Source organism: Acomys russatus, chromosome 5 (genome assembly GCF_903995435.1).
Source record: "Acomys russatus chromosome 5, mAcoRus1.1, whole genome shotgun sequence".
Classification (NCBI taxonomy): domain Eukaryota; kingdom Metazoa; phylum Chordata; class Mammalia; order Rodentia; family Muridae; genus Acomys; species Acomys russatus.
Window position 1 is genome coordinate 70887735 of NC_067141.1, and position 26737 is coordinate 70914471.

Sequence of the window (26737 nt, forward strand, 5' to 3'; positions counted from 1 at the left end):
GACAAACAACAAACAGCTCGTGGGGGAACTCAGAACTGACATCATTAACAAGGTATGGTGAAAAGAGAGCCTCATTAACTCTGTCAGGGGTCTTATGGAAAGAGGATATTTTAGTCCACATGTTAGGAGTTTAGTGAAAAAAAATGGGAAAAAAAGTACAGTAGTTCTTCATATACCAATGTGTCACAAGACCTAAATTCACATTTTGATTATTCCACCTGGTAGGGGTAAGTTAATGTTCAGATATCAAAAAAAAAAAAAAAAAAAAAAAAAAGAAAAAAAAAAAAAAAAAGAAAAAAGATAAATTTTGATTTGAAACAAGCTTTTTATTTCAGGTATCAAAATGTACTGGTTAAAGGTGAGCATACTCTCTCGAGAGGAATTCTTTTTCTATATTGGAAACATAGCCTAGCACAGAATATCTCAAATGTTTTATAGCAATTTGAATTTGGATTAAATATTAATTTTAGAGGCAGTCTCCTGTGCCAGGAAATGATATCTGATACAATTTTACAGAAAATCTTGCCATCATTTCTATCTTCAACCTTTGGATGGTGCAACCATCCTTATCCTATTCTTGAAAACCCTATAAAGAAATTATAACATTTATTCATGGAAGTGACATAGACCCCATCTGATCACAGGTAGGAAGAAATGGAATTTCCTACAAGGCAGCCAACCAGTAGTGTAAGGAAACCTCTGACAGAAAGTCAGGGCTGTTTTGTGTGTTGTGAGTTAGTCTTTGAGCTAATCTCCACTCATCTTGCAGATTTCACAGCTGTGATAGTGGTTCAAGTGCTATGCAAATTATCAGATGCCTTCTGTATTGGTTGCTCAAAGCACTTTGTGAGCAGTACTGGGGATTTGTCCCTTCTCCTGTAGCTCCCTGTTTCTGAGTCCCTTCAAATCCACCCACCCAATGACCACTGCTCACAATTAAGTGCAGTCTCAGTCCTTTCATGGCCGCTGGTTATTTCTCGGTTTTCATCATCTGCGACTTTGACAATGGACTATGCCCTGCACAATTTATCCCTATATCTCCATGTCTCAAGAATGACCTTTCTCTTTGTTAGAGGAAAAAAATAACCAAAGTCTTAGAAAACTTGGGTCTCCTTGATCCTCCCTAGCAAGTGGCATCTCATTTCTATTATTGAGTTTTTTCCTACTTAAATTCCTTATTGTCCCTGTTCACAAAGGATAGCTCCATTTTCAGTATCGGTGATGCTACTCTGTTTCAATTTTCCTCTTTTCATCTGACTTATTCATTTTCATTTCCCTTGTTACTTGTAACAAAAGCAACCCCTGACTTTTGCTAGAGGTGACTTACTCTGAGTGAGAGATTCATTTTACTTCTTCGGGACTCAATTCTGTGAATATCATATTTATACATTGCTTGGGTTTATCTAAATATATCTGCCTGTGGTCTTCTAAAGATTCCCTGCCTTTTCTTTTAGGCTGGGATAATCCCAGATAGAATAAACTAAAAAGTGTAGGAGAAAAGTAAGTCATTCTGCATATATATTCCTGAGAAAAAATACTGTTTCACGTTTTATTTATCCCAAAGTATAATGGTTTGGTATTGGAGGGGGCAATAGAAAGAACAGTAGAGGCAACAGTAGAGGCAAATCATAGATTATATTTCTTTTTAATTTTGGTGATATTTAGAAGAGCAATTAAAAACCTTGTCTCATGCACACAGGTGGCTCCTGTGTCCTGACGGCATCTCTTACATCCTACACATGTGTCCTTCGCACAGGTTCTCAGGGAGGTGTATCTCTCACCTCTCAACTGGTGGAGTTGATAAATGTCTTTGAGACTAAAGTCAAAACAAGATCTTTAACACCTCCTGTAGAAGTATCTTTTATTTGCCAAGATTAACTTTCATCTCTGAGGCTTACTGCTTCAGTTGGCTAACCTGGGCCTAGCCCTGGAAGCTTCTAGTCTTTATACAATCTAATCTAGTCCTAGAATGTTTTCAGTCACTGAGACTTACTACTGAATAAGCTCACTCTTTCTAGCTCTTTTCTGAACTCCAGCTGGCAGGTTTAACTCAGATGTTCTGACTCAAACTCCCCTCCAAGCTGAGGGATTCAAACTGGCTTCTCCCAGCTTCTGACTCAATTACTCTGCTTGGTCTCAAACTAACTCTAGCAATCTGTTCTAATCTTCTGGCTCCTTCTCATTCTCTATCTCGTTCTGTCTTCACCTGTGTCTAACTTGTTTTCTCTTCAGCCAGTCCCTGTAAAACTCTCTCAGTAAATATGCCTCCTCTCTCCCTTTGTGCCACTCTCTTAAGATGCCTCTCTCTCTTCTCTGTCCTCTTGAGAGTTGGGCATGTACTGTTCTATCAAATCTTTCTCTGATTCATCTTTTTTTCCCCCTGCTTCTCAATTAGAAATCACTTTCAAACATGAGTGCTTCCTGCTAACTTTGCCTTCATTGTTTGGCATTAAAAGTGTGTGCTAAGGGCATGTATATTCCAGCTGGATCATATAGACCTAGAAGGTCTCTGGATATGATCTCTTGCCGGCATCCATGTTGCTGAATTAAAATTTCTCTACATTTTACCCTTTTCTGTTTCAGCTAAAAATTACACCAAGTTTAACTATTAAAACAGAAATAATTACCAATCCCTTAAGCTTATCAAACAGAATGTCCTTAAATTTAACAGTCTAAATGTCCTTATGAAGGGCTGTTGATGCAGTGATCCTTATCCTGTAATTGCAGTCCTGAACATCTGTCTTTCAGCACATGTCCATTGTAGCATCAAAGGTTTCCAGTCTGCCCTTGGATTGGATCTTTACCAATTTGGATGGCACCCATAGTCTTTCCTCACCTGTGGAAATATAGGCACAACTTTTACTTCTGGTGCTTCTTGTTAGATGGCTCCCTGGTGGTAAAGGTGAAGATGGTGAGCATCAGAAAGTCCTTGCCTAGGTTTACTGTGTGCTGCACATCCAGTGTTTCAGCAGAAGCAATTCCACAAGTCCTTCTACCTCTTCACTCTTTACCACTTTGTGTCTCGTGCAGTGTACACCTAGCCCCAAGAGGACCTAATCCATATCACATCACAATGAAATAACAAGTCTCTTTCTACTATCCTTCAGCAGTTCCCATGGTCCTGAGTCACATCTTCTGTATGTGGTGTGTGTGTGTGTGTGTGTGTGTGTGTGTGTGTGTGTGTGTGTGTGTGTGTGAGACAGAAAGTGAGAAAGACATAGACAGAGATAGAGACAGAGACAGAGAGAGACACAAAGAGAACACAGAGAGTCAGACAGAGAAACAGAGAGAGAGATACACAGAGAGAGACAAACAGAGACAGAGGCGGAGACAGAGAGGCAGAGAGACTGAGATGCAAAAACACAGACACAGGGAGACTGAGAGATCTACTCCATGGCATACCTGGCTCAAGGATGTTGGACCACTAGGCATGCCAACAAGTTCCAGCCAAATGCACAGGCAGTATAATTATTGATATTGCAGGTGACAATTTTGAGATAATTTGCAATAAACATCCAGCTTTCTTTCTCTTTCATTAGAGCTCTATTTTTTTCTGCCACTGCTGAATTAAGGATTCTGTGTGTGTGTGTGTGTGTTCCCTTATGCTTTCTTTAGTAATCAAAGCACATCAGAGCAGTTAGCCTTGCAAGTGGCTTTTCTCTTACTCACAGGTTTTCACTGAAACTAACTGGAAAGCTTTGCCCCATGTTTCTCCAACATAAAAATATAAATGGAACATTGTCCAAATGCTACCATTTCTTCTCTGTTCTAGTGAGCTCTTCATAAGAAGAGGGGTTGTGGTCAAAACTTCATGATAATATCATTGTTAACAATGAGTGGCTTGAGCAGGACCCAGGGGCCCAAATCTGCCCATCACAAAGTTCTTCCTGTAGCTTTCTAGGACCCTCTGGATCCTTCTGTTTCCCCATTCTCCCTTGCTTCTCAGACAATATATGCCGTAAATTTCGAACCCCTACCCAGACCTAACCAATGGACAGGACATCCTCCACAGTTGAGTGGAGAGTGGGAATTGACTTTCACACGAACTCTGGTGCCCCATATTTGACCACGTCCCCTGGATGAGGAGGCCTCGTGGCACTCAGAGGAAGGAAAACAGGCTACCAAGAAGAGACTTGATATCTTATGAGCATATACAGGGGGAGGAGGTCCCCCTCAGTCACAGTCATAGAGGAGGGGAGTAAGGGAAAAATGGGAGGGACGGGGTAGTGAGAGGATACAAGGGATGGGATAACCATTGAGATGTAATATGAATAAATTAATAAATAATATTTTTAAAAAACGAGTGGCTTTTGTAGAACTCAGATGGTGTGAGATGAAGGGGCCTTGGTCTACAGCACTGTGAGGCTTCCTTGCCTGAGTATCTCATGTGTCTCACAGAGGAGATACTGTTAAGGAAACACAGGTTTTTCCTCCATTATAGTGCAGTTTCCCCCCTGGTCCTACTGGACTGTTCTGCGGCTGTGACTGAGTCAATTTGGGGATTATAGGGGCCCAACAAGAGTGAGAGCTGTCTCTCTCTCAGTAACAGTCTGACAAAAGGATTAGCCACTTTCCAATCTGGAAACACATGAATAAGAAGGTTGGAGACATCCCTTTACCAGAAGGGAAAGCTGGGAGCCTGCTGTGACTGGGGTCCCACCAACACCTGCTGCAGCCCCTGAATGCCTGAGACCAGATGGCCCCACCTGCTACGTTTGAAAAATGCTCCTACTGTGAACGTCACAAACTGCTCTTATTCAAGAGGTGATAAATGCTTGCCAAGCTAGACCCAACTCATTCACAACTCTTTCCTTGTAAATTGTATTCATTTGTGTCTCCTAAACTTCAGACGTTTGAATATTTTTTACTTAAATTCATTATTTTCTTTGACTGTATTCCTTTTACATTTTGGTGTTGGAAAAATGGGATGGGGAATATGCTTCTGCTTCATCCCTTTATGTAAAAATCATAATAATTAACTTCCTCAAAAAAGACCTTTCCATCAGTCTTTGCTATTTTCATTAAAGAATGAAAGTAGCATTTTCACTGAAATGTATTTTAATTCCTTTGTTTGTAGATTAATTGTTTCAACAATTTTAAGTCATTTTGTATTTCTAACAAGCTCTAGAATTTCTGGCACAATTTTCCTACATCTCTGATGAAAATGCCAAACTTGATAAAAAAATAAATAAACCAGTTAATTCCAACATAAAAATAAGAAGGATAATCCTGAAGTAAATTGATGAGTGATGGATGGATAACTTGAGAGTCTAAGACTCATTCACTAGCGTAGTGCTGTGAGATAAGGACACATTCACTAGTGTAGTGCTGTGAGAAAAGGTTGGGTTAGTGGCCTAAGGCCAGACACTCTACACATTCATTTAACCCTAGTTAGGATTGGATCAGAAGACCTGGCTTGAAGAGATGGCACCTTCTGCCTCCTGATGTTAATGAAAAGAACCCCTTAGTTTTCTTTTCATGGCATAAAATGCAGCATTGCTCTGCATTCCAGGCACATATAATCGCAGCAAACACTTCCAGTCCTCATTTCATTAAGAAGAGTCACAAACTGTTATTTACAATCTGGATTACCATGTAGCAAACATTCATTAGGAGAGACATCATGAGTGCTGTTTGGAATGAAAGTCCTAGAACATACCTAGAACCATGCCTTAGCAGTGTCCACATAAAGAAGACACTCATATGCAGATAGAAAGTTCCCACTGTCCAGAGTATGAATCAAAGGAGAAACACATGGTAATCAACCAAGATTAGAGGAGCCTGGGGTGATGGTGGGGAGCTGATGTGAGAAAGAAGCTACATCTGCATCCCCTGAGGTGACAGTCACAATCCTAAATGAAAATAATACCTTTTCAGAGGAATGCCTGAGGGCAGCACATTGTCTCTCTCAGACTACTATCCTATTGTCTTGCCTGTTACAGATTCCTTCACTTGTGAGACAGGATAAAATATGATTCTCAGCTCAAAGAACACAGCTGGTAGATTTCATGCCTGCTAGGACCACTCAGACATGAGTGACATATATGTGCATCCCCTGAAGATTCTGATGGATATCCAAGGTTGCAGGCCACAAAAGTAGACAGTTTTTGGAACTCCTTGAATCTTGTGGAAATCTGTCAAAAAGGCATCTTGATGAGTTAGTACCTTGGATAGCTGAACTGTTCCCAACATGTGAATTTCCTATCAGGATAACATAATTTGAACACACAGTGAGAGCAAGGTGGTACCAGAATTTCCCCAACAGAATTGGTATTCAAAGAAATTGATGTGCATGAGAAATGAGAGGCAGGGAAGTGGGAGTTCAGGTAGATCAGAGGGCAGATCTTTCTTGAATTGGCTGTGTAGGTTGTGGTACAGCTGAAAGTTGCTCTCTGTACAATACAGACAGTGACCAATGGAAATTGTTCCCCTCTCTTGTCACTGTGAAGTTCCTGCTCTATGGCACCTGCGTGAGTCACATTTACTTTGCAGTGACTTTCTTGAAGACTGGAAGCATGGCTGGGTTTCTTACTTCACGAAAGCAGCAGGGACCGTGTGAAATACCTGTACTGAGGCTGATTTCAGTGCTGGATTTTCCTGCAGACAGCTTTTAGTCTGTACTGGAACATGACACAGCTTGACACAATTGACAATCCTCTCAGCCTCTAGTGGCAAGCCCTGGAGACTTTCCTGAAAGGCATAGCTAAAGTGCTTCCCTTTGTAGCTTGATGAGAGGGAATACAGGGCCGTTGCCTACAACCTTGACATCTTTTCTTTATCAATGAATTTACTTTACTGTGTATCTCATCCAAATGAAGGTACCTCTTGTCTTGTACAGTGGCAGCAGAACCACTCAGTGGCACTCGGGTTCTCGGTTTGTCACAGAAACCGGCTCTTCCGGCTTTGCCAATAGGCTGCTTGCCCCTTTCCTGGTTGGAACATTGGTCTTTGGAGGACATTCAGGAGCCCTCAATTTTTGTTCTGAGCTCTGTGACGCCAAGGAGACCAGGTCTGGGCTCTGCATCTTCCAGCCTGGCTTCCTTCGGGGTCACCATAGCAGGAAAGGGCATGAGAGCGCAATGCAGTGGGAAGGCCCCTGTGAGACAGTCTCATTTTTAGTCTCTCCTTTGCAGCTCTTGGTACAAGGATGGTTTAATTACCCAGGAACACTAGGATAGCTTCAAGGCCCATGCAGAGTGGCTGGGCAGCAGTGTCCATCCCTTCCTGACCAGGTTCCTTCTCCTTTACCTCTTAAGGTTTACATTTTCTCTCTCTTGAAAATTAAGCACATACCATGAGCTGAGTAAACTCACACACCTTCTTTGAAAATGAGATGACAAGATGAATTAGTCTTATACTTGAAAATCAAGTTAGTGTGGCAGTTCTCTTCAGCAACTCTGCCCATGCTTACTCCCTCAGCATTGTTTTTCCCCACATTCACTTGTAAATTAGTGGGCAGAAGCCTTTGCCAGTCTCCATGGTCACAGGTAATGGGCTGAATGCCCAGTTGGCCTTACACCCATATGCACCACCACACCCTGTTGGGAGCTGGCTTGCTAGGTTCTTCAGCAAGCCTCAGTATGAGAAATTAAATTACATCTGCATCTACAGGGGGTCTCTAGGAACTTCAATTGCTTTTCAGCCAATGATAAAAATAGATTTAAAACATTCTAAATGTCATTTTTCTTTACTTGATTGCAACTGCTAAAATTAGCTGGTATAAGGTTGTCTCTCCATAGCTGCAGTTATCAATGGCACCCCAATTCCGTGCCAACCTGGTTGGGGCTGTGATTGGGCTCAGTTCACAAATATTAAGTACTAAAGCTGGGAAGTGCTAGATGATAAATTATTAGATAAATATTTTAAGTGTGTGGTGGCTCATTTAATATGATTTCCGTGACTACTTCTTTTTTAAAAATTGATGAAAATTACTTTGTATTGCCAAAAATAGTAAAACCATGATCTACCATATGATGCAGCAATTACATTTTTAGATGGACACTCAAAAGAAATAATGATTTCTCAAGGAGCCAGTTTTATTCCTTTTGTTCATTGAGGCTATGTTCACAATACAAAGTAATCAGCTGGGTGGTGATGGCGCACGCCTTTAATCCCAGCACTCTGTGATGGAGAGGCAGATGGATTTCTGTGAGTTTGAGGCCAGCCTGGTCTACAAGGTGAGTCCAGGACAGCTAAGGCTACACAGACAAACCCTGGCTAGAAAAAACAAAAAACAAACAAAACACCCAATACAACATAATTGAATAAATACTAAGTTTCTTTCTTAGAAAGTTGATAAAGATAGAATGTGTATACCTTGTATTTATCTTGCCAGGTTTTACAACATGAGCATACTGGAAGACATAAGAAAACAGAAACAGGAAGTCCATGAAAATGGAACAGAAATGAGCAGAAATGCTCAGGTAGGAGTCCCTGAGTGAGCCTTTGAGTTAAGTCATCACTTCATGTATTTGGCACAGCTGGAACATGTGTCTCTATTGGCACACCACAGAAAATGAGGCTCTCCCGACATTCAGGACTTGTTGACATGAGCAATAGTAACACTTGTGAAGGCCTTTGAAAAGATTTTTGATCAAGTAGCCGACAGGATTCTATTAACACATTAATGCCAGTCTCTATCACTATGAGAATGGAAAAGGTCATAGCTGAGAAGTCATTTGGACAAATTTCAGTAATCTACACGAACTAAGAGAAGGCGTAAAACAGACATTTACAGTGCAGACAAGAAAAGGATTGGGTAACGTAACTAAATTATGATTTTAAATTAATCTTGGCCATCACATTCTCCACAACTATGATAAATAAATTTATGTTGTTTCAAAGTATTCAATGTTCTGTGATGGTAACAAACAGCAAATATATTAAACCCACTCTTTTTTTTTTTTTTTTTTTTTTTTTGGTCTTTTATTGCATATGTTAATGAGAGGGAAATTTAATTAAGCTAAAAATTACTCATGAATTACCATGGTGACAATGATAGAGAAAATAGCGAACATAGCATTTGTTTGGGCAATAAAATCATAAAAATTTATATCAACAGCCATGGAGAAAAGCTCCACAGGGATCAGGTATATAGCCCACTAAATGGAATAAACCCAGCAATGAAAACATTAAAATCTAGAGGCTTCTTGATATTTGCAAGCAAATGGATGGGACTAGAAATGATTATCCGGAGTGAGTTAATCCCAACACAGAAATATACACATGGCTTATACTCACTTATAATTGAATACTAGCCCAACGTGGATGTCCTCTGAGAGTCTTCACTCAGCGTCAGATTGGGACAAATGCTGGCACTTGTTATCGGGCCTCCAGGTGAAAGAGGTATGGGAGAATGGGGAGACAGAAGGAACCCTATAAGAAGACCATCAAGGCTGGCAGATCTGCACCCAGTGAGGCCTGCACAAACTACTGTACCAACCAAGGACAATACATGCAGTAAATCTAGAACCCCTATTCAGATCTAGCCAATGGACAGTGCATTCTCCACAGTTGTGCAGAAAGTAGAGACTTATTCTGACATGAACTCTGGTGCCCACTATTTGAGCACTTCCCCTTGGTGGGGAGGCCTGGTGGCACTCAGAGGAAGGAGAAGCAGGCTACCAGGATGAGACCTGATAGGCTGTGATCATATGGTGGGGGAGAAGATCCCCTTCTGTCACAGGCCTAGGGGAGGGGAATAGGATAAAAGAAAGAGGGAAGGGGGAACAGAAAAATACAAGTGAGGGGATAACAATTGGGATGTATTCTGAATAAATTATTTTTTAAAAATCTAGAAGCTTCTAGTGATGCATCTAAGAAAATCATTATGAAAACTCATCAAGAAAGGAAAGAAGACACACATATACAGAGAGAGAGAGAGAGAGAGAGAGAGAGAGAGAGAGAGGGAGAGAGAGAGAGAGAGAGAACCTAAAAGCAGAATGGCTATGTTAGTTGTGTCATACACCTTTAATCCCAGTACTTGGGAGGCAGAGACAAAAGGATCTCTGTGAGTTCAAGGTCATCCTGGTCTACAGAGTGTGTTCCAGAACAGCCAATGCTACTAAACTAAGCCAAACAAACAAACAAACAAACAAACAACAGAATGACTGTTGAAAGTTTGTAAAGATAGATCTATGTGTGCTAGATTACACCAATATAGAGAGTCTATGGGGCTCAATATTGTTGAACTAACTTAAGTACCAAAGCTTCAATTTAATTTTCATTTACTACTTGCCATATGAGAGTGATCATATCTAGTACAGTCTTCTTTGTAGCAAAAATTGCTGTTAATGTAGAAAAATTAAAGCTGATAGTAGCAATGAGGGTTGAGGACTCACACACATGTTATGTGTGTATTATAATAATTTTCCTAAGAGTATAGCAAATATAATTTAAAATTTATCCCAACCCTAAGCTATAGTGGTCATTTGAGAGTCATTAGTGATTAAAACGTGATGACCTGCCACATCATACACTGCAGTATATTTTATATTGAATCCAAACCTAGTTTACAGCTGTATTTGAAATGTTTTGTTTCAAGTGTTCTAGTTTTGTCTGATAATTTTCTGAAACATTTTAGTAAAGAACCTAGTTTAAGCAGGTATAATATTCTGATTTTTTTTTGAATGATTTCAAATGCTGAAGAACAAAGATGGGTCTTTTAATAAATGTGCACTCTGCAGAATTTGCACACACATATTAATAAGCTATAAAAGGAAAAAGCAACTGTTTTCAGGAGCTAGAGAAGCTACTATGAGCTAAATGCACAAGGGACTCATGGTTTTTAAAGCTCTCTTTGAAATTACGTTTTGTTTTGTTTGATTTTCTCAATTTTGTAAAACTCTTTCAGAAGCACTGAAAAACAACTTTCCTCAGACACACTTGTGCCTTTTCTCAGTAATGATATTTTCATTGCTTTTCATACTTATTGGCACAGTATGTGAACCCTGCCTAAAGGATAGTCTTTGTAATCCTCATTTTAAACTCTATCTTCTCTTTCTTACTGGCAGAAGTGGTTCATGAAAAGCAGTGGGGCATGAGGATCAGCTAAACTAAATGACACATTGGAATATAGTGTGCTTTGTTAATGTAGGTTTCTAAGAGTTAACTAGGAGTCAAGCTCTGGTTATCTACAGATAGTCATAGATTTCATAAACAGGGTAATGAAGGTAATGTTGCTATAACAAATAGTATATATTAGGGTATAATTACCAATACAGAAGCATGGGGCTTGATGGTTTTTTAATGAAGACTAGGATTTTTTAATCTCAAATTATTCATCTCTGAAGCTCATTAGCTATCATATTCTCTAGTGTAGCTGAATTTACATGAAAATATGGCAGACACAGACTATAGTTTCGTGTGTAGAAATAATTTTCTCATAAGTTATTATAGCATTCTTTTTTACAATTGCTAGAGTATAAAATAAGGTTTTATAATATATTATATATTATATAAATATTTATATATACACATAAACATTTATATAAAATACATAGGAAGAGAAAGATAGGTGACAGATAAATAGGTAATAGATAGAGATATTTTATTATATTTCTGACTGATTCACCCAATGAAACTTTTTTCCTCTTCTAATAGAGCTATAGAATGGTTTCGTTTTACTGGGTTTCAGCAAAGATAAAAGGAATTCAGAAAAATAGCAATAGAAAATGCAGTTATTTCATAAGAACAATAGATGTCTCTAATTTTCCAAGTTCCCAGAAGCCTCACAGGTAAGCTAACAAATGTCTCAGCCCTTGGCTTTGACATGCTGACATAGTCAAGGTGACACTGGTGTTTAAAATTAAGTCTCATGATCCAGACATGAATTCTAATAGAGTGGAGCAAGGATCTGTGAAAAACACTCCCTCCCTAAGAGTGAGAAGAACAGGAGTAACTATTGTCGAGATCAAAATTTTTAAGAAGGTGAAATGAATAAATGTTGGCAACCATCAGCATAATTTATTCATGAAAAAAGCCAGATTCATACTAGGACTACCAACTTGTCTTAAATTTCTCTACCTATAACCCCTTCTTATCATTTCTGAAATAGCATTTGAAACAACACATGCTTACAACCATGAAACCTTGAAAAAAATAGCTGCCTATCAACCATCATTGGGGAGACTTACAGAAAGCTCTAGCCCTATGGTGTTATCAACAGATTCATCAGTAACTGTCAGGTAAGGTTTCACTTTCAGGCCTTGTCTTTCTTTGATCTTACATAGATTTTACTCAGAAGAAAAGCATCCCATGCCCAGCCACATATCCAGTAAGAATAGAAATTATTTAATTCCATAGGTGTATGAAGCAATGATATGAGTTGGGGCACATTTAAAAGGCAGCTATTCGAAGTAAGTTTTTGTTGCAGAGTCCCTCACTTCCTTGGCTAGGTTTATTCCTATATATTTTCTTTTCTTTTAGATTGTCGTGAATGGAGGTGTCACTATAGTAACACAAAAAGCAAGGTATAGAGAAATAAAAGAGAGACCCATTGAGAGAAAGTAGAAATCACTAAGTCTTTCACAAATATCCAAATGATGAAACCTTCTCTAGAAAAGGTATTTTATTTAAGTATTTAATGTAGCAGGACGTAGCATATCCTACCAGAGTTAGTACAGTTCAAGAAAAATGGCCACTAAAAATATGTGAATGACATATATGATGAAAAAAATAGAGTATGTTTACAAATTATATAAACCGAAGATATTTTAAGAAAGTAAAGAACTATTGATGTCTACCTTGACAACTGATGGGGCCTGATAGTAATGTATACACGATTTAAAGTTAAAGGAAGCACATTATGATGGCATGGTTGTGTAATCGCTGCTGCTTTGGAGACTGAAGCCAGCTGGAGGACTGCCTAAGGTCAGGAAAGCCTCTCCTAAAATAAGCAAGTAATCAATTAATGGCGGCGGACAAGCTTCTTCTGACTCCAAATCAGATGGCTCTCCTTACGGCAAGGCCTGAGGAGTCAGGTCCCCACATGGCACGAACCTCTGAGAATGTTCGTGCAGAACGCCCTGGCCCTTTCGAGGCAACGCTTGGTTCACTTTTGCCTTGTGTTTGCATTTTGGGGCTTTGCTATTGGAAGTTTTTACTTTCACTTTGTCGGTGACAGACGTTTCCTCGGAATCAGAAAAGGAAGCTTAGGCTGTGGTTCATTCTCCTTTGCCTCTGAGGATCATGGGAATGGAACAGACCACTACTCCTCTGCTTGTTAATAATGACAATGCGGTTGAATCAGCAAGACGGCCTTGTCTGGGTTCATCACCTGATGTCCAAACAGAACACCAATCTGTTCCCAAACAAAAGCTAGATCATTATCACAAAGTTAAGAGGGGATTGCTGGACCACTGGTTCCACGACTTCATAGGAACATTCAGAGATGAGCCAAGCAAGGATGAAGGACTGCCTCAAGTTACTAGTTATCCAAAAGCTCTGGGTGTTGGAGGAATTAGATCTCCTGATCAGGATGTGGGGGGATGCTAGGTACCAATAATTACATCAGAATTTCTTGAGTATGTGCTTTATCACCTCTTTATACTATAACTGCAATTGCTGTCAACCATGGTCACTTGGTTATGAGCCAGTGTGCTGAGTTAGATATTAACTGCTTGCTGACTCTGTTTCCTCATTCTTGATATAGTTCATGGGTTAGCAGGAAACTGCAGGCATTGAGGAGTAGGAAAATAAAAAGTGCAGTGTGTACATTAAAAATTGTATTAAATATATTTATTTATTCATTTTACATACAAATTGCAGCTGTCTCCCTCTTCTCCACCTGGCCCCAACCTTCCACCCTCTTCTCCCTTTTCCTCCTCCCCTTCTCTTCAGAAAAGGGAATGCTCCCCCATACAAACCCACTCCAGTACATCAAATCACCTGAGAACTAAACACATCTTCTTCCACTTAGGACAGACAAGGAAGCCCAGCTAGCAGAAAGTGATCCAAAAGCAGGCAACAGAGTCCATATCAGAGACAATTCTTATCCAATTGTTAAGGGACCCACATGAAGACCAAGGAGCATATCAGTTACATTTGTGTTTGGGTTCCTAGGTCCAGTCCATCTGCTGCTGCGGGTGGGGGAAGGGTCAAAGGACAGTTATGCCAGGCTTCTTTGTGCAAACACAGCAGAATATCACTAATAGTGTCAGGGGTTGGCTCTCTCCTATGGGGTACCTCTCAGGTTAGGCCAGTCATTTGTTGGCTATTCTCTCAATCTCTGCTCCATCTTTATCCCAGCACATCTTGTAGGTATGGTAAATTTTGGGTCAAAGGCTTTGTGAGTGGTTGATGCCCCCGTCACTACACTGGAAGTCCTGACTATTTGAGAGGTGGCCTCTTCAGTTACTATCTCCCCCATAGATATGTGTCTCAGCTAGACTTACCCCCAAACCCTCCTAGAAGCTTGCTCAGTCTCAGATCACTGTGCACATCATTAAACATAGGAAGTTCTTAGAAGAGATTGTGCATCAGAAAATGAGAAAATAAATGTAAATCCCTTTTAGCTTTGAAAAAATTAGATGTATCAATAAAGATGGCCTGGTTGTCTCAATGCCAGAATGTGTGAAATGCCCTTCTTGGTCCAAGTATTCTTTCCCAGACTCCACCCACGCAACTTCTTCCTAGAGTCCTGAATCTGCCAGAGCTTGACTCAAGCAAATTAATTAATTAAAAGAACATGTATCAATTTTTAGTTGAAATCTATTTTAACTGTCAGCATTTTAGTTACACATCAATCTCAATTGAAAACTCTTTGCTACCAAGTATTTTTGTCTTTCACTTTTATATCACTGCACATAAAACAATAATATTAATTATATTTTCTATAAAAGTTAGTAGAGTCAATTTTATAAATCCTGAGTAATCTATTTTTCTATCTATCTATCTATCTATCTATCTATCTATCTATCTATCATCTATCTGTCATCATCGTTTTCAGATCACCAAAGATGGTGTCTTCATGCTGATAGTGGATAAAGTTGTCACCATCAACTAGTGACCTGAGTTTAAGTCTTGGGAACTCTATGGTGGAAGGAGAGAACCAACTTCCAAAGGAAAATTGTCCTTTGATCTTTACACACATGCCTAGGCACACACGCACACACACACACACACACACACACACACACACACACACACACACAGAGAGAGAGAGAGAGAGAGAGAGAGAGAGAGAGAGAGAGAGAGAGGGATGGGGAGAGAGTGGAAATGTAATCATAGTAAATGTAAAGAAAGATCAAGAATTCTCTTCAGTAAAGTTGATAAAGATAATAAAACGTAGTTATGATATACAACTGTCTCCATTCCTTCTATTTATAGATTTGGCATAGCAGTATTACCTGAATGGTCATTGAACTCAAACAAGAAAATCTTAAGTCTGAAGAATAGGAGGTAAAATTATTTGGACCAATGGCAATGGAAAAAGAAAGGCTGACTCTACACGAAGTTTGAATTGTCCCTAATGCTATAAGAATGTTCTAAAATATAAGAAGATAAAGGAAAAACCAGTCACATAGAGTTTGAAACTTTTGGAGAAGAACATTCTAGTAACAAAAGATGAGCCTCAAGCTGCTTTTCATGGAGCTCAGTATCAGAAAAGAAGCTAAACGGGCTAAAGAAATGAGACAGAGATAGGACAACTCTGGAGATAATAGTAAGAGACAGCAAAACAGACACTTCAGTGCTGGTCATGTGCTAACTCTACTTTTGTGTCACATTATCCAATATTCAAATTCTTGTATTAGTCAAGCAAGATCAGTTGGTCATTCTTTCAAGTCCCTTAGAACAGACAATTTAACTAAGACACATACTGGAAGACATCTCTTCCTGAAATGACAACTTAGAATATTGTTAGCAATAAATAGAGGAAGGGTGTTGAACAAACAAAATATCAGATATTCACTAAACATGGCTACAGTGAAAATAGCACCGTAGAGCGTTTCTATCCTAACATTCCCCCATCTAAAGTTCTTTGTTCTCAGTCCTACTGCCAGACTAACTGATGCTAAAATATTTAACCCATAAAACAACCCTTGATATTGTTAGTTCCCAAATAATCCCACACCTGCATGATGAGGCTGATAAAAATTGACATGAGATTTCCTGGCTCAAGGAATGACATACATGGCTCACCATGTCTCAAATGTGTGTTGTCTACAAGAGAGTATCCTGACTGAGAAGGGCTGTGTCAAAGAACAGAGGAAAAACGTGTAGCCACGAATATACCTCATTATACCACTTTCTTCCACTTACTGAAACAGTTTTGGAACTTTCACTTTATGAATCAATACCTAATTCGTGGCCTCAATTTCTTGAAAGCTTGGGAGATTTGAAAGTGAAATTCTTGACTATTCAGTGCATGTAATTGAGGTTTGGAGACTGAGTTTTTCAAAAGTCCACTATCTTTGCCACTGAAATCAGAGACTTCACTGCTTAAATGTTATCAAAAGGCTCCTTTTGTTATCAGTTCAAAGACGAGAACTTCTCCCTTGAAGCCTCGGAAATCATTCACACCCTGCCATTTCAGGCCCCTCATCACAGTACTGAATAGACACACATAATTGGACGCTTAGCCAAGCATAACAGGCATGAACAGGTGATGGTACAATCGGATACCACCTTTATCTTCTTGCTTGCAAACCCAAAGCATTTCAAACTGCAAAGACTTTATAATATCACAAGGGGACAAAGACAGTGTTCATAGAGCAAGGACTATCAATACCCTCTTGGGCCACAGTGATAAGCAGGATTCAATCAGGAGCCTGTGCTACACAGAAAAGCAACTGGCTTAAGACAGAAAGCTCTTGCTGCATTGGCCTCTCAAGCGCGCAAGAATATATGATAGAATAGGTTATGAAAAATAATTTGCATTGAAGCATTAAAAGTTAAGCACATGAATAATCTACTACTAGGAATTTTTTTTGCTGTAACATAGGATGTGGGATCTGAATATTCTTCACTGATATGTCATCTGTATCCCAAGATGACATGACGAGAATGGCACCACTCTCTTTACGTGCTTTTCCCCACAACACACAGCAGCGGTAGTTAAACAGTGAGATGGACTTGAGGTGCAGTTACACTGAGGTCCATTCCACAGAATTTATGCCTGTCAGTGCTTCTAAGATCTGCCCAAGTCATTGAAAAGTAGGAAAATAAAAGACACAGGAAAACAAGTGTGCGAAATGCTGACATGAACAAAAAAGGGAAAAAATGTAAGAAATATTTAGAGAAATTATGTTATAGTTACTATCTTGGTAGTGAGAGAGTATAAAATATGAAATGTTGAAAGGCAAATTGGGTGAGCTTTTCAATAGGACTATGCACTACATTGTTTAGTGTTTGTTTTTACAATTTAAGTCTAAAACAGTTCTAAATTTAAAAAAGTACAAAGTTAAGGAAATATGGAATTTGTATGTGAAGAATTGAATGGCTACTCCTCAGGCCTCCTGCCTCTCACCATGTCCTCAGGGGGGAATGGAGTCTGGTGTAGCCTCTAGAAAAACACCTTACCTGTTGGAAGTAAACATATTTGACTCTGGTCTTTGTGATTTGTTTTTGGCAAAACTCTGGAGAAGCAGCTTGGACTGCACTCACAAGGTTTTGTTATTAGAAGAAGACCCTGTGACAAAGGTCTTCATTCTCTTCTCCATGGTTTAACTTTCATTGTCTCGCTACTATCTCCACATTCCTCTAGGCTACGGTTTTCTCCGTCCCTCCTTTGCCCTCCTTTCTCAGCTGCCTATAGTTGGCTCCTTTACAAAAAAGAGACCCCTGTGGCTTTCTCATCATTTTGCGTTCTCACTCTCTTAATCACTTCTTTCCTCATCAGCTGATAATTCCTAACTGCAGTAGTGCTTGAGGGGAGAATCGGGGGAGGGTGTTGACTTAATAAATGATTCATGAGTGTCTCCATTTCCACTTGAGGGAAGAGAGAGACTCATTTTAAAAACTAGAAACAGGTGGGGAAGCCTGGTGACACCCAGAGAAAGAAAAAGCAGGCTACAAAGATGAGACTTGATAGCCTATGACTATATAGTTGGGGAGGAGGTCTCCCTCGGTCATAGACCTAGGGGAGGAGAATGGGGTGAAAGCGGGAGGGAAGGAGGAAAGGGAGGATACAGTGATGGGATAAAAACTGAGATGTAACTTGAATAAATTAATTTAAAAAAAAACTAGAAACAGTGCTTCCATAACTGGAATGTCACTGGGTGGTGGTGGCACACGCCTTTAATCCCAGCACTTAGGAGACAGAGGCAGATGGATCCCTGTGAGTTCGAGGCCAGCCTGGTCTACAATGCGAGTCCAGGACAACCAGGGCTACACAGAGAAACCCTGTTTTGGAAAACCAAAGAACAAAACAAACAAACAAGCAAACAAACAAACAACAACAACAAAAACAAACCCTGGAATGTCACTGTAGTCAAAGCAGTAAGCACGGCTGCATGGAGAACAAGAACACTGAGGATGAACCATAAATCATGCCAGGAGGAGAAATGCCAACACTCAGACACAGTGAGGGTGTCCTAACATCTCTAGAAATGCTACAACAACAGTATCTTGTTTGAAAAAAGCCAACATGTAGCAAGGATGTTGAGACTTCTGCCCAATCAACTGCTAAAATCCATGGATTTTCCAAAAGCATGCATTCAATGAAGAAGGAAACAAAAAGTCAATGCTGTCACGGAGTGCATAATCATGCTTTGAAGCCAGAATTAGCAGAGAAACATCTGGGCTTCTCTGGAGTGCTTAAGACTAAAAGAGAAAATGAAAACAGGAAAATGGAAGAATGACAGAGTTTCATTAATGACTCATTAACTTCTTTCTGGGTATAAGTGACTATTAAAACATTCCACTTAGTTTTCACAGTATTGTGAAGGTTGAGGAATTAAGCATGTTGTATGGGTGAAGATAATAAGAACTGAGCCACCAAGTAACAATATCTAGTGTGTGTGCATGTGTTTGTGTGCACATTCATGCATGCTTCAGTGTCTCTCTCTCTCCCTCTCTCTCTCTCTGTGTGTGTGTGTGTGTATACTTCTAAACATTTACTAGAGATCAAAAAAGACATATATTCAAGAAAAGAGTTGTCAAGTAGGCTTATACCCATAAGCTTTAAGGAAGGTGAAATGTAAACATTTATACCAAAAGAGAAGTGTTAAAAGAATGACATTTGATGAATAAAAGGAGTTATAGTTAAAATATCAAGTAACAAATTGTAAAATCAAAGTGAACCACAGGGGCCATGCTTTTAAGTGATAGATGATGTCCACTGCACAGTTGCATTTCCATGTTTTAGGAGAAACTTCAGTGCTGAGAAGAATCAGAAAACCAGTTGCCTCTAAAGCATAGTTTTCTGTGGAACGTTGACAAGAAAGAGAACTGTGCTAGGTGTGTTCTGTATCTTGTTTGGCTAACAGATATATGTGCACACACCTATCAAACTGTTATAAGGCTACAATCTTTTCTGGTATTTTTTTCTTTCTTTGCATTCCAGTGTAATTGAATAGGTCAGTTTATCGCTGGTACTTTATAATCAATCACTGTTATTCATGTTAAAATTTTTATATAAGCAGAGGATAAACATAAGGCCATAATGGGGGTGGGTGAGATGGCTCTGCTGATAACAGTTATTGCCAAGAAGCCTGACAATCTGAATGGAAGAGAGAACAAACTTCATAAAGATGTCCTATGGCCTTACTAGCGTTCAGCACCTAAACACACATACACTAAATAATGTTAAGTAAAAGTTAACATTTGTAGAACATTTGGAGGTAATTCAAATAATCTAATTTTATAATGTCGAAAGAAAGCTAATCCGTTTTTCCAATTTCCTGTATCCATTAAATAATAGTCTATCACTACACACAATGTCTGGTTATATATCCATTTAGGTAAATACTATTTTCTTTTTTATTGGAAAATAAAATTTCTCTAATCTTAACATTCTCATCCAAGAAAATTCATAAACAGTTTTAAATCTACACTAATGTTTATATATCCCCTCAGTTAGACAGCTAATATTCTCTAAAGAACATAATTAAATCTATGAGTTAGCTACTTGAGATACATGACAAATTCTACTAAACTGGAAGATGTTACCAATCATAGATGTCAGTTTCGAAGTGTGCGTGCACCACCGTTTCATTCTTCTGTTGTTGTGCCTCTAATCTGGTCCTGTTTCCTTTCTTTCAAGAATAGAGCAACAATACATATGGGTACATAAGAACAGGGACCTACAGAGAATAAAAACAGATGATGACAGACACCAGAGGGTGGGCAAAAGGACGCTTGTGACAGGAAAAGGGGAATGAGACTTGAAAAAAGTAAATGGGAAAAAAGTGAAAAGAAAAGAAAAGTAAGGGCACGAATGCTGCAAGATTGCTGGGATATGAATCCCTTGGCAATTATTCCTCAAATAATAAATATGTCACTCCTACAGCTTGCAGAATGTTTTAAACCTCTAGCTACAAGATGGATCCTGTATTCTGAAGAGTGAGGTATAAGAATGTGTGGAACAGGCTAGACTAGGAGTCAAAGGCAGAAGTCATTGATCATGAAAGAGCTGAGTGACACTACAGTGAATCATTTTACCTCTCTGAAATACAGTCTCCTCTAGATAGCAGTGGCAATAACAGCATCTGCCTGGATTTCTCGGCAGAATGATTTAAAAATCATAAAAAAATAATATAAAATGCAAGAGAATATAATTGAATATTTTTTATGCAATAAAGAAAATGGCACATTTGTTTTAGGATTATTACTAAATTCATATAGAAAGACTTCAAGCTTACATAATAACAATATGATTAATATATCATAACTAACACAAAGTAACTAAAATGATAGCATGCTTAACTCAAGGCCCATAATTTGTGCGCTGATATTAACAATCTTTGTCTTTATAACATAAATACTCAACTGAAAAAGCCCACTTTCACTTGCACCTGAGAGTCTGTGTTGATTTCCACCTTGGTTTCCATTATAAAAACAGCAACCAGATTAATATCACCAAAGCTTTCTGTGACAGAGTGAAAAAAATTACTGTATTTTAAGAACTCTCCTCTGGCACAAGTGTAATGGTTCATTGGGTGGTATGTTTGTTACCTGAGTATAAAGGCCCAAATTACTGTCCCTAGCATCCACATAAAAGCTAGAAATGCCACCAAACTATGTAGTAAGTCATATTATTGACCACACATTAGATTTTCGCTGCAGAATATAGAAAAATGGATCTGGTACTCATCTGAACACATTCCATGTTGACTGGCATCTGTAGTGCAGAAGACTCCAGGTGTGCCCCTGGTTAGAAATGCTATCAGTGGGATTACAGAGCTGTGAACTCCCCATGTTAAAACTTGTTAGGGAAGATGTGCCACTGGTGCAATAGCTGTATGGCCTTTATGCACCAACCAGTCTGCTTCCTGACTGGGTTTATAAGGATTAATGTCTGGTTATCATACGCCTGGTCAAAAGCCCAAAGATTTTGGGAGAACATAAGCCCTATTACAGAATAATCTACTACTATTGTCCTTTTTCAGTGACATGTCACATTGTCTTTTGAATATTTATTCTAAACCCCCAGAAAAGTGCTGTCTTTACCTTTAACTAGAGGAACTTCTCTCTGCCTTGGATAAAAGATAGTAATTAACACGGTGAATCATAATTGGCCAGTGTGCTGAACAGGTGACTAGGGAATGTTCAGCGTGTGTGTGTGTGTGTGTGTGTGTGTGTGAGAGAGAGAGAGAGAGAGAGAGAGAGAGAGAGAGAGAGAGAGAGAGAGAGAGAGAGAGAGAGAGAGAACACCTGATCACTGCTAACAGTTTTACCTAATTATATTTGTTAAGATTCTGTATTGCTGTCCCAAGAAGAGACTTGATACCCTATGAGCATATACAGGGGGAGGTAATCCCCCTCAGGAACAGTCATAGGGGAGGGGAATAATGGGAAAATGGGGGGGGGAAGAATGGGAGGATACAAGGGATGGGAAAAACATTGAGATGTAACAAGAAAAATTAATTAAAAAGAAAAAAGAAAAAAAAATAGCTTGTAGCAGTGACTTGGGGTGCCTCCCTCCCGAGTGAGTGCTGAGGCCCCCTGACGCGCATCAGCAAAAACCTTGTGCTTTTGCATCAAAAAAAAAAAAAAAAAAAAAAAAAAAGATTCTGTATTGCAAATGCTATTGCTGACAGCTTTCTCAAAAATATACATACTGTTCCTGAGGGGGATTACCTCTCCCTGTATATGCTCATAGGGTATCAAGTCTCTTCTTGGCAACCTGCTGTCCCTCCTCTGAGTGCCAGCAGGTCTCCCCTTCCAGGGGACATGGTCAAATGTGAGGCACCAGAGTACATGAGAAAGTCATATCCCACTCTCCACTCAACTGTGGAGAATGTTCTAGGGGAGGGGAATAATGGGAAAATGGGAGGGAGGGAAAAATGGGAGGATACAAGGGATGGGATAACCATTGAGATGTAACAAGAATAAATTAATTTAAAAAAGGGGAAAAAAAGAAAAAAATATACATACTACTTCTTTGGAAAGAAGTTACATGTATAATACTTTCAAAAAATACCTAAATATTATTTACAAAATAAAAATTGAAAAAGAAAGAAGTTGCTGTCCAGAGTCCACACCTCAGGAGCTGGTGACCCCTCACTTTAGAACATGAATCAGTCCTGCTCAATCATCACTCACTCTTCTATTTCTGTAGACTATAGACTGGTGGGCATTTGTTTATTGTTTGCTTTGCAATTATGAAAAACAATTAAAAATGAGGATTCTCAAGCATGACACTTGATGTTACAGTGCTCCCTATACCCATATTGGCGTAACTTCAAGTCAAATATACACACACACACACACACACACACACACACATACACACACACATTTGTTACTAAACATAAAAAAATGATTGCCTATGACTTTTGTAAGCATCCTTAATGTTACTAAATTCTCCTTCTCCTTCCTTTGTTTCTGTTATTTATCCTTCCTTCCCATCCCCTTTGTTTTACCCTCCCTCCTTGCTCCACAAGCAAGTCTCAACTTGTCTTTTTTCCCATACCTGAAACAAATCTCAGAGACAGCCATTTCTTTAACAAATACTGCTTTTACTTTAAAGAAGAATGGCATTGAACCCAAGATCTGTATACTACATATGTTAATTGCTTTTCCAGGTTTGTTTACTAAGCATTTTCAACTGGCATTAGCAAATATACATATCATTTATAAGCATTTCAACATATAATTGTTTTTATCTTAAACTAAAACATGTATTCATCATCCCAGTGTCTCCTCTTACAAATTTCACTATGACTGGTTCTAACCTTCCTCTGGATTTATGCCTGGAAACCACTCCAACATAGAGCCTGAGCTACTGCTAGCCATTATTTATTTACTTATTTTTTGCTTTCAATATATAGAATTGCTATGCCATACATACATGGAAGCTAATTACCAATAATGTATTGCATCTTTAAGATTTTTGGTATCCGTCTTATAAACCACAATAACTTCTAAACATGATTTACGTTATCTCCTATATGATTTTAATATATTTGTGACAGTTAAATTATTGTGTTGCAGTTTTAATTCTGCCTTAACTTTTCAAATGATTTATTTTACTTGAATATAAGACCTATTAATCGTGCAATAAAGTCAAATTGATTTTGACAAATACATAGTACCCACAATTACAGCATATTATAGAAAAATTTATCACCTTAAACCTTCTGCTTTCTCTTAGCCACTAGAAACCATTTTGATATTTTAATACTTTTATAGATTTGCCTTTTCTAGGGAACAACATGATCAAAAACATCAATCTATAGCCACCACAGATTAGCTTTTCCTTTTAACAATTTGTATTTAAGATATATTTGTGAATTCTATAGTTTTAAAGTTATTTTATTTTGTTGGTTGGAAGCTATGTATTAAGTGCACATACCATCCTTTGTTTTCCTATATATTTATTAAAGCTCATTTTAGTTACTTGATGAATGGCTAAGTACATCTAAACCTTCTCTAAGCATACACATAGATATTTTCTGAAAATTCATTTTACTATCCATTTATTTGTATTTATCTTTCTCCCTATCTTCCCCCCTCCCCTTGTGTGTGTGTGTGTGTGTGTGTGTGTGTGTGTGTGTGGTGTGGTGTGGTGTGTGCATGCATGCAAGTGAGGGAAGGTACCCATTAAAGTCATCAAAAAGGCTTTCAGATCCTCATAACTGGAGTTACAGGCTGATGTCAATCTCTTGATACTAGTGCTAAGAACTGAACTATGCTTTGCAAGATCAGCAAACTCCCTTAACTTTTGGCCAACTCTTTAGAATCTAGGTGTAAATTTCCATGAATGAAAAAAAGCTCCTTAATAAATTGGGTAAATATTCAGGAACACAATTTCTAGGATATGTGAGTATTGACATTCATAAGAAAGTTTTTAAAAATGTCTTCCAAATTAATTTTTTCATTTTACCATTCCAGCAGTATTCTCAACAATATTTGGCTTTGCTTATTTTCTGGATTTGAGTCTCTCTTATGAGTAGAATGGTAGGTCTTTATTTTTGTTTATAATTCTATAATGATAAATTATATCTTTTATATTTATATATAAATATAATTAGTTGTCATCTTCAAATTTCACATGACTGTTCAGAAACTATGCACACTTTAATTTAAGATGCTTTAATTTTTTTGTAGGTGAAGTGAACTTTATTGATGGTATCCAAGAAAGTAGGGCTCCCATTATTCTGGGGGTCTAGGATGGGAACTGCGAAGGGAGATGCTCATTGTCATGGGCTGAGTTGGAACAGGGAGTCTTCAGCAGCTGAGGGCCTCTGTCTTGCTCTCACATCCTTGTTGGAGTGGGTGGTCTAGGACTTCTTCCTTGGTGGCTATGAGGTCTACTACCCTGTTGCTGTAGCAGTATTCACTGTTATACCAGGAAATGAGCTATACAAAGTTGTCATTGAGACCAATGCCAGCCCCAGGATCAATGGTGAAAGAGTGGTAGTCACTGGTAAAGTTGCAGGAGACAACCTGGTCCTCAGTATAGCCCAGAATGTCCTTTAGTAGGCCCTCAGATGCCTGCTTCGCCACCTTCTTAATGTCATCATACTTGGCAGGTTTCTCCAGTCGGCATGTCAGATCCACAATGGACACATTGGGGGAGGAACATGGAAGGGCATGCCAGTGAGCTTCCCGTTCAGCTCCGGCATGACTTTGCTCACAGTATTGGCATCACCATTGGATGCAGTGATGATGTTCTGGGCAGCCCCATGGCCATTACGCCACAGCTTTCCAGAAGGGCCATCTTTAGTCTTCTGCCTAGTAGAAATGGCATGGACTGTGGTCATAAGTCTCTCCACGGTGCCAAAGTTGTCATGGATTCCTTTGGGTAGAGGGAATAAGCAGTTGGTTGTGCTGGAAGTATTGCTGACAATTTTGAGTGAGATGTCATACTTCTTGTGGTTCACACCCATCACAAACATGGGAGCATCAGCAAAAGGGACAGATATGATGACCCTTTTGGCCCCACCCTTCAAGTGGGCCCTGGCCTTCTCCATAGGGTGAAGACACCAGTAGACTCCACAACATACTCAGCACCAGCATCACCCCCATGATGTCAGTGGGATCTCTATCCTGGAAGATAGTGATGGGCTTCCCGTTGATGACAAGTTTCCCGTTCTCAGCCTTGACTGTGCCATTGAACTTGCCTTGGGTAGAGTCATACTGGAACATGTAGACCATGCAGTGGAGGTCAATGAAGGGGTCATTGATGACAACAATCTGCACTTTGCCAGCTAAGAAGCAAGACCTGGTAACCAAGTGCCCCTAATACGGTCAAATTCGTTTACTCCGACCTTCACCATCGTATCAAGGGACAGGACTGCCACTGCACGAGAAAATGCAGCTGTCTCTGGAACAGCGAGGAGCAGACAGCTGCTTTATTTTGATTTTTAACGTTAAAAATTCTTTGAATGATTTAGATTTGAGCTATTTACCCATTTGGCGTTATTGAACTTCTTCAAATCTGATACTAATCCTTTAGTTCTAATGGGTTTCCCAAGGACTCAAGACTTTAAATTTAATAAGGTTCAACTTCTCAAGTAGTTTTTACATGAATCATGGTTTTGTAATTGTGTTTACAATGTAACAACAGACCCACAGTTACATTGATTTATTTCCTAAGTTTTTTGTTTATAAATTTTGCAGCTCCATGATTTACATATATATGTATGATCTATAAGAAATTTATTTGAAATGCACAAGAACTATGAATAGATTCATTGCTTTTCCAAGTGTTTATTTATCTAGAAATATTTATTCTGAAATCTAGCCTCTTCTCATAGAAGTCTCCTCACATCCTTGTCAAATATAAGTTTAATTAAATTTGTGTGGCTCTACTTTTGTACTCTCTCTATTTTATTGAGTCTGGTTTCCATTATTTAACCAATGCTATTTTTCTATGATGATTGTAAATTTGTAATAAGTCTTGAAGTTCAACAATGGGTATCCACCAGCTTTATTTTTATTCTCTCATGTTGAATTGGCTACTCTTAAGTCTTTCATCTTTTTTTATGAGTATTAGAATCAGCTTGCCAATATTTACAAAACATTTTGCTGGGAATTTTATTATAGCTATGTGGATTCCATGCTTCAAACTTGGATAAGTTGACATTTTAAGTATACTCAAACTAGTAATCCATAAACATAAAGAATATAT

The 26737-nt window shown here is 38.8% G+C and overlaps 1 pseudogene; it reads right to left on the reverse strand.

The window, feature by feature from the left end:
• Positions 1 to 24963: 24963 nt before the first annotated feature.
• Positions 24964 to 25883, reverse strand: LOC127189703 (glyceraldehyde-3-phosphate dehydrogenase-like; annotated as a pseudogene).
• Positions 25884 to 26737: the final 854 nt, after the last annotated feature.